Here is a 14,042-nt window from a genome sequence, read left to right on the forward strand (position 1 = left end):
GGTACAAATGCACTAAACCGTAAAATAAAAACATCACATATGATATAAATATATCAGATTATATGTTCTACTCAGTTTCTTATACAATTAAGACGTATTGTTGTTAACTGATGTTGACATCAAATACTGGGAATCTTCTATGTATATTTTTTAAAACAAATGCAAACACTGCCACTATCTTTACGAACACCATATTTTCTTTTGAGTGCTCTTCCCATAGAAACAGAAATTCCCAAACGGATTCTTGTAAAAGTTCTTAAACTCCATCTTACCAAAAAATTGAAAATCTTGAAAAGGTTTTAAAAGGCAATATGGTCTAAAAACTCCTGAACCAAATCTCCTTGAACGAGTAGCAAATCTACTATACATGTATAATCATCCAACATAGACATCTGAAAGATGATTACCAACAAATAATCATAAAAATAATAGGAATACATATGTTCGCCCACGATTAATTTTTGGATTAGACTGTGTAACACTTAGCAGAAAGGAATTGGATGAATTGAACTTTTTTCACAAATCACAACTTAAAATTCTGCAAAACTTGCCTGAACGAACCGCTGATGCAGCAATATATATTCTGTCTGGCCAGATGCCAAGCGTTTTTACATAGACAAATTTTAGTAAACTTTGGCAACATTGTGCGAAACAATGATATAGAGAAGGAGATTTGTATTAGACAACTTAGATATGCTGAAGGATAACACCTCTCATAGCTGGTTTATATATGTGAACGATATACTCTCATTGTATCAATTTGAATCTATTTTTGACATTTCAAATTCGATTCCAAATAGAGAAAGCTGGAAAAATTATGTGAAAAAGAGAATAGAAACATTTTGGAGACAGAAGATAACGAATATGGCAGAAGGAAAGTCTACTGTTCGCTTTTTGCATCCCATGTCCATGAATTGTGGAACTGTTCATAACGTTTGGGCCAACACAGGACTTAACTCTATTTCTATTATGAAAGCTAATGTTAAAGCTAGATTACTTACAGGAGTGTTTACACTGCAATCAAATCGTAGTAGATTTAACAAGTATGAAATAAGTGTGATATGTCCGTTGTGTATGGATGATATCAAAGATACTGAACATTTCTTGCTAAAATGTACTAGTACAGATTCTGTGAGGAGTCCGTTTATTTCAAAGCTAAGAACTCTGCCTTATGACTTTAATCATGAAACAGGAAATCTAGTTTTCTCAAAAAATTCAATGCTATTGAGAGTGATTTTGGATGTCTCTAGTTCACAAGTTCCTATCTATAATACTAAAATTACGAGGTCAAATTTGTCAGCCGTCATCACGTAAAAACGACGAATCAAAGAATTCGTCTTTATATATAACTAATATAGTACAAAGGTGTAGATTAAAAATTACACTACTCCAGGCCCTTTTGTTTTCCACGTAATTAATATTGCCAATAATTAAGAAGTTCCGGGTCGAGTCCGATACCGATACCAATAGTATATTCACCTGTTACCTATTACCTTATCTGTACGTTCCCCATCTAACAGGTGCACCACCAAACGGTGTATTTAGGATAATTCTATATACACGGATCATAATCACAGGGTTGACACTACTAAATTCAATCATTGTCAAATTGTTACCTATTGTAGTATTTTAATCAGTAAGACTTTCTAAGATAACAATACGAATACTAAAAATCTGGACTAAAAATAAGGTGTATATAGGAACCGTTTTCAATTTGTTAGCGGGCATGACATAAAACAGTGAATCAAAGAATTCAACTTTATTTATAACTAACATAGGACAATACTCCATTCCAGGACCTTTTGTTATCCAAATAATTAATATTACCAATAATTGATAAGTTCCAGTTCGACGGGTTCAAACAGAAAGATTTGAAAGCAGAGAAAACTGTGTATCTTATACATGTTATAATCGGCATGACTTTATCAGATAAAAAAAATTACTAAAATAAGGCTTGCGCATAGTTATATACTTTAATTCAGTCACGGACCCGCGATATCACGGGTGTGTTAGACTTTCTAAGATAAGTAATATAGGACAATGATGTTGATTAAAAAATACTCCATTCCTGGATAGCCAGGACCTTTTGTTTTCCAAAAAAATAATATTACCAATAATTGATAAGTTCCAGGTCGACGGGTTCAAACAGAAAGATTTGAAAGCAGAGAAAACTGTGTATCTTATAATCGACATGACTTTATCAGATGACAATACCAATTACTAAAATAAGGCTTAGGCATAGTTATATATATACTTTAATTCAGTCACGGACCATCAATATCACGGGTGTGTACTTGTATTAATACATAAAATTGAGAATGGAAATGGGGAATGTGCCAAAGAGACAACAACCCGACCATAGAAAAAAAAACAACAGCAGAAGGTCACCAACAGGTCTTCAATGTAGCGAGAAATTCCCGCACCCGGAGGCGTCCTTCAACTGGCCCCTAAACAAATATATACTAGTTCAGTGATAATGAACGCCATACTAATTTCCAAATTGTACACAAGAAACTAAAATTAAAATAATACAAGACTAACAAAGGCCAGAGGCTCCTGACTTGGGACAGGCGAAAAAATGCGGCGGGGTTAAACATGATTGTGAGATCTCAACCCTCCCCCTATACCTCTAGCCAATGTAGAAAAGTAAACTCATAACAATACGCACATTAAAATTCAGTTCAAGAGAAGTCCGAGTCTGATGTCAGAAGATGTAACCAAAGAAAATAAACAAAATGACAATAATACATAAATAACAACAGACTACTAGCAGTTAACTGACATGCCAGCTCCAGACTTCAATTAAACTGACTGAAAGATTATGATTTCATCATATGAACATCAGGCACAATCCTTCCCGTTAGGGGTTTAGTACTTTCTTGTTTATGGAGAAAATTGAGGCCATAACAAGAGGAATGGTATATGCCTTCCACCATAAAAGATGTTCTATACTGGATTTAGTTGGCAGCTAGGATGGCAATGTCATTTAAAATCATTTAATAGATTAAAATAAAATAAAGCAATTTATTAAGTTACTATTAATCAAAAGTTTAAGGTTTAACATGACAATTTAATGTTAAGTATAAGCCTTGTGTTCTTATATTCTTTGCAATACTTATATTTCAGTCTGTAAGGATAAAACTTAAGGGTTGATATGAATGGTTAAGTTGTTCTATTAAGTTAGATAGGTTTACCCGAATTTAAAAGGATTTTTTTTTTATTAAGGTATTAGGAAAATTATACTCAGATAATAGAATTACATGTCCCATTTAAGTGATGAAGTAACTATTGTGTTAAGCTACTGATTTTCTTCCTAACTTAACTTGTTGCATTTTTAGTGAAGTAGGAGTTATAAGGCTACTAGTGCAGTGTAAGGAGACTTAAGAGAAGTACCAATAAAGATGTTGCATATTGGTTTAATCTAGAATGAACAATAGAAAGTTGAGTTATATATGCTGTAACATTGATAACTTGGTGGTACATAAAGTGTTTTAGATTTTAGTATATGCCACAGTGCATGAAATTTTAAAGTACTATACACAGATTAGTGTATTATTGACATAATAACATGTGTGCCTTAAATGGAGTACAAATGTATATAGTGTGGTGATGGAACAGTTTCCTGCACGTGTACAAAAGTGAATTGACATTAATTTATTTTAAAGTTACTAGTGCCTCAAGTTTTTTGTTTTAATTGAACACCCAGCTGGGATCGCAGCCTTAGCTCATTTTGGATAAGACCAACTGCCGTTGCGTTGTAAATTGGTGGTGGGTACGCCAGGCTGTGTTGATATCCTTTACACCAGTATCTTCAACAATTTATTATAGGCGAAATAATACTTGTTTGTGCACCGATCATATTCACTGTAAATTATCCCTGCACATGCACACAGTTGCTTACAGTAATCAGTTGCTTATCCGTGCTACACTACAAAAGTAGTAGTACTCTAGATATTTGAGGAAAGAATAAAGAAGAGGTATAGGTAAAAGAGACATTTACTTTTTGAAAATTTATCTGCAAACGAACAGCAGTCACAAACTAACACTGACATTTCTTTGTATCCACAATCTAGACGTATATCTCATACCATTTAGAATAGTTTACTAGCTAATCTTGGTGAGATCAAGATAGCACCAATAAAGCAATTCTATGTACTGGAACATTTATTCGAAGCACAAAATATACATCTCAATGCTACCTGTCCAACCTATCAATATGAATAAAAAGATATACACTTTGTGTACACCTTTCGAAAGAATACACCCATATTCACTTAAAACTACCAAGACTACTTAGAGACTACCATCTGTAGAATACGGTTAGGACACTGGATTTCAAATTTTAATGAGAGAACAAGTATTGCTCAGTTGAGTTAAGGTTATCAACAACTGGCCAGTGCCACATTTCCCCTTGGGATGTAATCTTCCTGAATACAACGAAGAAACAAAGAAGGAACTTATGATCACTTATGGTATAGACTACACCTGACTATAGTGTCCTTTCTTAATTATTAGGTTAGTACGTGTAGTTGTTTCGTGCTACACCTTAAATTTATCTTACTGACCTTTCTAGAGCCTTGTGAATAGCCAAGGTCGTATAACATCCCTCTAGTTGTTGTTTATCAAATTGTTTTTTTTTAATTCGCAGAATAATAAAACAAATAAAATGAAGTAATTTTATTGGTGTGAATTCAAATACAGGAATGATACTAGCTGTCATTTACAACATACAAAATTCTACAAATACAACAATAAATACTCACACTTTCACTCATTTTTCTCAATAATAAGCGAATCACATTTTTTTTATAAATATATATATTACTGGAAGGTGTTATTCATACTATATTAACAAGATAATACATTCATCTTTAACAATACAACAGTTCATGATAACTTTATGTTTGACTTAAGTGAATGTTTGTATCATGTATATCGTTTATTCCAGCTACACATACAGTAAAGTAAAAATGTATTTTTTTTCCAAATGAAACTAAATGTTTCATTTTCAGACAAATAATCAAAGATTGAACTATATCACTTAAATTGCAGAAAAGATTATATATTTCTGCTAGTATCAAATTCTAGTTAAAGCTTTACATTTAATGAGAAAATAAAATTCATCTTCAATTTAATCCCTAGTGGACTATATTTTGTATGTTGTAAACGCGTCTTAGTATATATGCCAACTTCTATTGGTTATTTGCTTTTACTTATTCTATACTTTGCCATTCAGAAATGAAGCTTTTGTTAATGTCTAATAGAAGATGTTTTTCTAATTTAAAATTATTTTTGAATTTTGCGATACGTTCTTAGTATATTACCATAACAGCAAAAGCTTAAACACATCAAGCATTTCAAGCGAATGGAAAACAAATGTCATTTTCCTGACTTTGTATATGAATTTCCTTATGTAGTAAATAGTGGACTAAATCTGGTCTGATAGCTAGCTATATCTCTCACAAAACTAACAGACATAATAGGTAAAAATGTCAAAAATTGGTATAAAGATCTACGTAACTTCATAATGTGACCAGACAATACTTTTCATTGAGTAAAACACACTCTAGATATTATAGTATTTATATTTTGACCAAATTTAAAGGCATGAGTGATCAACAATGAGTTATTTGTCAGACGTTAGTGATGTAAGAAGCTAAGAGACTGAAAACAAAATATCATACGTAACCCAGAGGCGAGTACACATTTTAACACTGATAACAATGATAATTTTAATGGGTTTTATACTACTAGTATATTTAAAAAAATGTAAAACGTGTTACACACATAAATATGAACATTAGCTTAAAATATAAATTTTAAAATCTGTCAAATCATTGCTAGATATGATACAATGTCTCTGCTAATACATATGGCCATCTTCTAGCAGTTTTCTGGTATTCCTCAGTACCAGTTTAGTTATCTGTCCGATGTTTTCTACATCCTCAGCAGTATCCAGTTCATTTCGTATATCGTTTATTTCAGAAATCACCTTTATTCGTTCGATGGTCTGAATTATAAATACTTGTGATAGAAAATGACATTATTCATATTATCTGAATTGCATAAGATGTAAGATATATTTCACTGTAATCCTAGTAAAACCATAGGGAAACATTGAAATCTATAACAGATTTATTTGTATTTCACTGTAATCCTAGTAAAACCTTAGGGAAACATTGAAATCTATAATAGATTTATTTGTATTTCACTGTAATCCTAGTAAAACCATAGAGAAACATTGAAATCTATAATAGATGTAAGATATATTTCACAGTAATCCTAGTAATACCATAGGGAAACATTGAAATCTATAATACATTTATTTGTATTTCACTGTAATCCTAGTAAAACCATAGGGAAACATTGAAATCTATAATAGATGTAAGATATATTTCACTGTAATCCTAGTAAAACCATAGGGAAACATTGAAATCTATAACAGATTTATTTGTATTTCACTGTAATCCTAGTAAAACCATAGGGAAACATTGAAATCTATAACAGATTTATTTGTATTTCACTGTAATCCTAGTAAAACCTCATGGAAACATTGAAAGCTATAATAGATTTATTTGTATTTCACTGTAATCCTAGTAAAACCATAGGGAAACATTGAAATCTATAACAGATTTATTTGTATTTCACTGTGATCCTAGTAAAACCTTAGGGAAACATTGAAATCTATAACAGATTTATTTGTATGTTACTGTAATCCTTGTAAAACCATAGGGAAACATTCAAATCTATAACAGATTTATTTGTATTTCACTGTAATCCTAGTAAAACCATTAAGAAACGTTGAAATCTATAATAGATTTATTTGTATTTCACTGTAATCCTAGTAAAACCTCATGGAAACATTGAAAGCTATAATAGATTTATTTGTATTTCACTGTAATCCTAGTAAAACCATAGGGAAACATTGAAATCTATAACAGATTTATTTGTATTTCACTGTAATCCAAGCAAAACCATAGGGAAACATTGAAATCTATAACAGATTTATTTGTATTTCACTGTAATCCTAGTAAAACCTTAGGGAAACATTGAAATCTATAACAGATTTATTTGTATGTTACTGTAATCCTAGTAAAACCATAGGGAAACATTGAAATCTATAACAGATTTATTTGTATTTCACTGTAATCCTAGTAAAACCTTAGGGAAACATTGAAATCTATAATAGATTTATTTGTATTTCACTGTAATCCTAGTAAAACCAGAGGGAAACATTGAAATCTATAATAGATTTATTTGTATGTTTGTTTAACTTTTTAAGTCAGTTGTTTTGTATGTCTGTGATGTTCGTTTACACAGTCTTAGCAGCTTGGTCAACTATTTATCAAAGGTACCAGGCTTATAATTTTGATACGCCAAACGCGCGTTTCGTCTACATAAGACTCATATCAGTGACGCTGAGATTAAAATAATTAAAAGCAAAAGTATAAAGTTGAAGAGCATTGAGGACCCAAAATTCCTAAAAGTTGTCCCAAATACAGCTAAGGTAATCTATGCCTGGGATAACAACAAATCTTAGTATTTCATGTAATTCTTACTTTTGCAAACAGTTAATTGAAAAAAATTACCATATAATTGATATTTCATGTCAACACCGAAGTGCTGACTACTGGGCTGGTGATAATCTCGGGGACGGACGAAACGTCAAATTATTGCAACGTTAACCTTTTATGTTCGGTTGGGTTGCTCACCTAATGTTGTCAATACAACGGAACTATACACAACTGTTATACAAGTGGGATGCTTAGCTAGCTACAAAACCATGTATATCTCACCATTTTCTCGTCTTAAAATGCCTGCAATATGTCAGCAATATGGCAACAGTTTTTCAACTTGTTTCGTTATTTGTTAAAGTTTGATTTTGTCAGTTTTTATGGACTTCAACTTTTTGAATTTACCTTGGTGTTCGGTATTTACCTTGGAGTTCGGTATTTACCTTGGAGTTCGGTATTTACCTTGGAGTTCGGTATTTACTTTATGTTCGGTATTTACCTTGGAGTTCGGTATTTACCTTGGTGTTCGGTATTTACCTTGGAGTTCGGTATTTACCTTGGTGTTCGGTATTTATCTTGGAGTTCGGTATTTACTTTATGTTCGGTATTTACCTTGGAGTTCGGTATTTACTTTATGTTCGGTATTTACCTTGGTGTTCGGTATTTACCTTGGAGTTCGGTATTTACCTTGGTGTTCGGTATTTACCTTGGAGTTCGGTATTTACCTTGGTGTTCGGTATTTATCTTGGAGTTCGGTATTTACTTTATGTTCGGTATTTACCTTGGGGTTCGGTATTTACTTTATGTTCGGTATTTACCTTGGTGTTCGGTATTTACCTTGGAGTTCGGTATTTACCTTGGTGTTCGGTATTAACCTTGGAGTTCGGTATTTACCTTGGTGTTCGGTATTTATCTTGGAGTTCGGTATTTACTTTATGTTCGGTATTTAATTGGAGTTCGGTATTTACTTTATGTTCGGTATTTACCTCGGTGTTCGGTATTTACCTTGGAGTTCGGTATTTACCTTTGTGTTCGGTATTTACCTTGGAGTTCGGTATTTACTTTATGTTCGGTATTTATCTTGGAGTTCGGTATTTACCTTGGAGTTCGGTATTTACCTTGGTGTTCGGTATTTACCTTGGAGTTCGGTATTTACTTTATGTTCGGTATTTACCTTGGTGTTCGGTATTTACCTTGGAGTTCGGTATTTACCTTGGTGTTCGGTATTTACCTTGGAGTTCGGTATTTACTTTATGTTCGGTATTTACCTTGGAGTTCGGTATTTACCTTGGTGTTCGGTATTTTTGTTATACTATTTCGCCACTCAGAACGTATTAAAGCACTCTGATTAGGTTATATCCTAAATTTACATGAAATTTTGGTGTTGATAGTGTACCTTTAAGATTATAGAGTTGACACCAAAGAATTTATGATAAGAATATATAGAAGACACAAAAAATCTTAAAGGAATGACTGTAATATTTTTTCTGTCTATGAAGAAATAACATAAAAAAATTGGTGCACGCTGAATAACGCGCGTAGATGGTTATTTAACAGTGTGCACCACATTTTTAATGTCATTTCGAATAGACAGAAAAAATATTATAGTCATTTCTTATAATTTAATTCTAAATTCCATTTTAAACCGTAGAAAACCATGAAAAAAACGTTGATGACGTCACGGTCACATGACTAAATTATGTCTATGGGCTGATAATAAAACAACGTCAGCCAATCAGAAGACGCGTTACATTCAAAATTAAATTATTCAATGATAACACTCAAAATTACCTTTTTATCCATAAAGACAATTAAAGTATCCAAAGAAAGTGGTTGGCAAAGTGTAAAAAAACGATGATGCAAGTATGCTAATGCAGCAGTAAGTTGTGAGACCAGACGAATACTCTCTCTAATGGTAAGTTTCCGCGTAGCAAACAGTTCTCTAAGCGTTATGTGCCTTGTCTGAAGCATCTGTGCATTTTTGATAAATACAGAAGCCATGCTTATTTCATCCGTTGAATCTGCAATAGTATATCATTTTTAGTAGATAGAAACAATTCGGACACAATAAATAATCATTAAAATTGAGAATGGAATGGGGAATGTGAAAACAACCCGACCAAAGAGCAGAAAACAGCAGAAGGCCACCAATTGGTCTTCAATACATCGAGAAAATCCCGCACCCAGAGGCTTGCTTCAGCTGACCCAAATCAAAAATATGTACTTGTTCACAAGAAAAAGACGGTAAAGCCTCTTTTTTAAACTTTAAGGACAAACCACATAATGTAGGAGCATGCTTGAAATAAGACAGAAAAATGAAATGCACAGTCGAATCACCAATAAATGATTACCAATACCAATATCAGTTAATTTTCGTTAATGATTATGACGTTTTCCATCTGAAGTTATCTACAGCCTTTTTATTCGCTCTCCGGTGCGTTAGTTCACTTTATTGAACCTTTTCAAAACTTTTTCATTCGAGCATCACCGATGTAGACAAAACATGTGTCTGGAGTAAACGTTTTCATCCTGGTATCCATGATAAGTTCATTAGTGCCGATATGCTATATCAATTATAATTATAAAGTCCCGAGAAAAATAATACATTTCTACTGCCTGCTTAAAAATGTTCTTTAACTTCGTTTTTAATTTTGCTGACCATTGTTTGGACTCAAATGCCACTGGTGATTCTTGTTTAGTCGAAACGCGTATCTGGAGTCGATTTCACAAAAAAACTTACGACTATATACTGAATTGTTCATGACTTACGATTAATCTTAGTCGTCAGTTTTTTTTTGTGAAATCGACTCCTGAATCCTTTCTGATAAAGCTTGTATCTTACCTTTACGTCGGTCTTTAACTTTAGACATCTGGAATATTTTGCTAGACATCTTACCCATAATATCGGGTTTCTACAAATACACAATCAACTTAAAAAATTAAGAAAACCAAGGTAGGTGTAATGTCCGGCTCGGATCGTTGTTTTTCGAGTAATTTGAAAATAAAATATAATGTGCTGTTTTCATTTCTATTAGATATTCCTTTCAATTCAATGTTATTTTTTGGGGGGACGAGGGGTTTGTATTGATTTGTTTTGATCGTTTATTCCTTTTCTTTAATTTTCTTTCTTCTATTTTTTTCCGTCACTTAGATATGTATCAATCATTGAATATTATTGACTGTAAACACAAAGGTAGCATGCGATGCAATTAAAAGGATAATGAGTCCCTGTAAAGACCGTTTTGTAAAGGAATCATTGACTTATTTATATATCGTAATACAGCAAGGTTATTGTAAAATAGTTTCAGAACAGAAAGTTATCAATAATTGAAATTGGTTAAACTTTATCAACAAAGTAATCAAGTTTTGTGTCTTATTAAGAATATATTTTATTGTCCTTCGCAAAATTACAGTCAAAAACTAGAAAATGTCAGTTATTTATAAGAAAATGTGTTGAAATACCCGTACGTTTTAAATGTTGTTCTCGAAAAAAAAACCACGACAATATAAATAAAGGCAATAGAAGTATACCGCTGTCGAATAGTAATTGCTCGATTTTGAACTGAAACAAATCTGGGTTACAAACCAAAACTGAAGGAAACACATGACCTATATGTAGAAACAAAAGACGGAACAACAGAAGCACTGAACTTATACAAAATTTACGGCAACATAAATAGAATCTGACTTGGTACAAGTCATTTATACTATACTATAGGGAAATTCTGTCGTCTGTGTTCAAAAGCATTCAGAATATAATGAACAGTCGAAAAAAAAAATAATAGCAATGTGATCGCATTGGAATTCATCCGAAAAAGCCTGATCTTCAATCGAAAAAAGTGGACCGATTCATTCAAAAACACGATCTCAGCACTAAGCCTTCCGTGAAAAAGTAAGGTTTTAAACAGATATATCATGTTAAGGAGGGGTATTTGCGAAAAATACCTGTCGAGAGAATGTAAAATTTCGCGAGCCGTAAGGCGAGGGAAATTCATTCTCACGTCTGGTATTTTTCGCAAATACCCCTCAAGAACATGCTATATCTGTTTAATTAACCGAATGTTAAAGTTCAAAAACACATTGATGATCGTGACGTTACAAGCGTCAAGTCGGATAGAGTATTTTTTGACAAATACTACGGCAGAGAGCAGTGGCGTATCCATAACTTTTCCTAAAGGGGGGGGGGGGGATGCGCTGACTGACCTAAGGGGGGGGGGGCGCTTCAGTCATGCTTCAATGATTTCCTATATAATCAACCAAATTTTTCCCACGGAAGGGGGGGTCGCCCCTCCCCCCAGAGCCCCCTGGATCCGCCTACGGAGAGTGTAAAAAAGGCATATCCTTTTGGCAAATACCATGGCGGCGTTTAAAAATGAACGATATTCATTTGATAGCAGTAAACTGGTGAAAAATATACTAGCTATCAACCAATCAAAATCCAGGATTCTTAAATAAGGTGTAATTATGAATTAAATTCTTTGATATGCAATTAGAAGGTATAACACTATAATCTATAAACCATGTATGATTTAAAACATGTTGCCCATTTACCCTTCAGTGATGAAAGAGGCTTTTACATAATGGATTTCCAGTTTTAAAAAGATATGTTAGCCAATGTAGCTTATTAATTACTGGTCATACCGCTTTTCTCCCTTATGCTTTAGTTGCAGGTGGACAGTGGTGAGTTGTCACGTGTGAAATCATTTCGGATTTCTCACGTCTACTTTCTAACTGTCGGTACTTTACTTTCAATACTTTTTATGAAGTCGAACCTCATTACTTTCGTTCACTACACAATTTTCCCAGTTATCAAATGATATGGACTGAACGAAAAGAGGGAGTATAATTTTAAAAAAATATTAATCATAACTGAAAATAAGATTTACTATAACATATGCAACAACTTGTCTTTCAAAAAATAAAAGACAAGAATATAGGAAGAAATTTCAAACAGGACATTATACCATGCAACCAACAATCATGGGCAGTCTGCAAGAAACTCAAATACTCCAGATAGAATACAGATAATGAAAATAAATGATTAAAACATTATATAAAACCTTCCTTCAGTTTTCACTATCTGTTTTGTGTGATATGTGACTTGATAATGTTACTATACTAGTAATCGTTTTTCCTGATATACCCAATCAATCACGTTTTACTTTACGCAAATGTGATTATTGTTAAGCATACATACCTGCTTTATTGTTGAAAACGTATAAAGAAAAGGGTTCAATGCTGCATTTAGTGGCATCACAAATACGGCTACCCAAGAATAAACTTCGGACGGAAATACTTGACCAGCCATTGCTAGTATACCTAAGAAATGAAAATGAAAATAACATGATCTTCGTTATTAAAGTCATATGAAACGAGTGACTGGTGAAAAAATAATGTTTATCCAATTCTTGAACCAATGCATGTATATATCATAAACTTAGTCTTCTGTGCACGATTTAATCATTTTTTACGCAAACATATCGTATAATCGTCATTTTTTTCTCTCTCTGTCTATCATGATTTAACAAATATGGCTTCTCATTAAATGCCGTGTTTTAATGCCGAAGTAGTAAACAATCAACAAAAAGCATGGGTATTGAGCACGTGTTTAACATGTACAATCAGATAATTGTTTATTCTAATGACAGATCCATGCGTATTGCTATCACTGATTTTTACGAGGAGTGTCACGCTAAGGTCACTATACATTCGGAAAATATGTCGGCGAATTGTTTCCTGGCAGCAAGCAATTAAAAATAAGTAAACTTCTTCTAAATGTGGACAAATTAAAGAATTTTCCTCAGAAAAAAGTATATGTACATAAGTTGTATAATGAAAACTTCAATTTAGTTATAAAAAAACATATCCATATTTTTTTATAATTTGAGGTTTCATATGACTTTAATAAATATATAAATATACATTTACATACCGCTTGATAGTCTTTATTCACACCAAAATTAATGCAAATGCATTAAATTATGTATAATAACATTATCGATAAAATTGTGAATGCAAATGGGGAATATGCCAAAGAAACAACTACCCGGCCATAGAGCAGAAAACAATCTTCGACCACCAAAGGATCTTCAACGCAACGGCAAAATCCAGCACCAGCAGAAAGACCTCACCTCGCCCTTTAATAGAAATGTGTACTAGTTAAGTGAAAATAGTGTTACGGCCAGAAATCGCCTTTAAATTGTAGCCAACAAAAGACACAAATCAATAATAAAATTTAACAATATTTATTATACAAAAGTTTACAAGAAGTATTACACAAATATTACTGTCAACTTAACTGTCAAAATATGAGTCCAATCTTTTATCTTTGTCTGTATCCGGATATCTTTCGGAATCCAATCTGAATATTACGGTCACAATCCAGTATGATGTTGTTTGCAGAATAAAAATGTCAATCCAAATGCTATGAATATTAATGTCTATCGATGTCTAAGTCCAAATCCAAGAGTGATCGTTTAACTTTAGTGTCTGTATATATATAGTTTTCATGGAAGATTCTAGAACAGT

General features: G+C 32.7%; 1 pseudogene; it reads right to left on the minus strand.

Moving 5' to 3' along the window:
- Window positions 1–4,662: 4,662 nt before the first annotated feature.
- Window positions 4,663–14,042, minus strand: part of LOC139489513 (G-protein coupled receptor GRL101-like) — a 43,229-nt pseudogene continuing 33,849 nt past the window's right edge.

Source organism: Mytilus edulis, chromosome 9 (genome assembly GCF_963676685.1).
Source record: "Mytilus edulis chromosome 9, xbMytEdul2.2, whole genome shotgun sequence".
Lineage (NCBI taxonomy): Eukaryota > Metazoa > Mollusca > Bivalvia > Mytilida > Mytilidae > Mytilus > Mytilus edulis.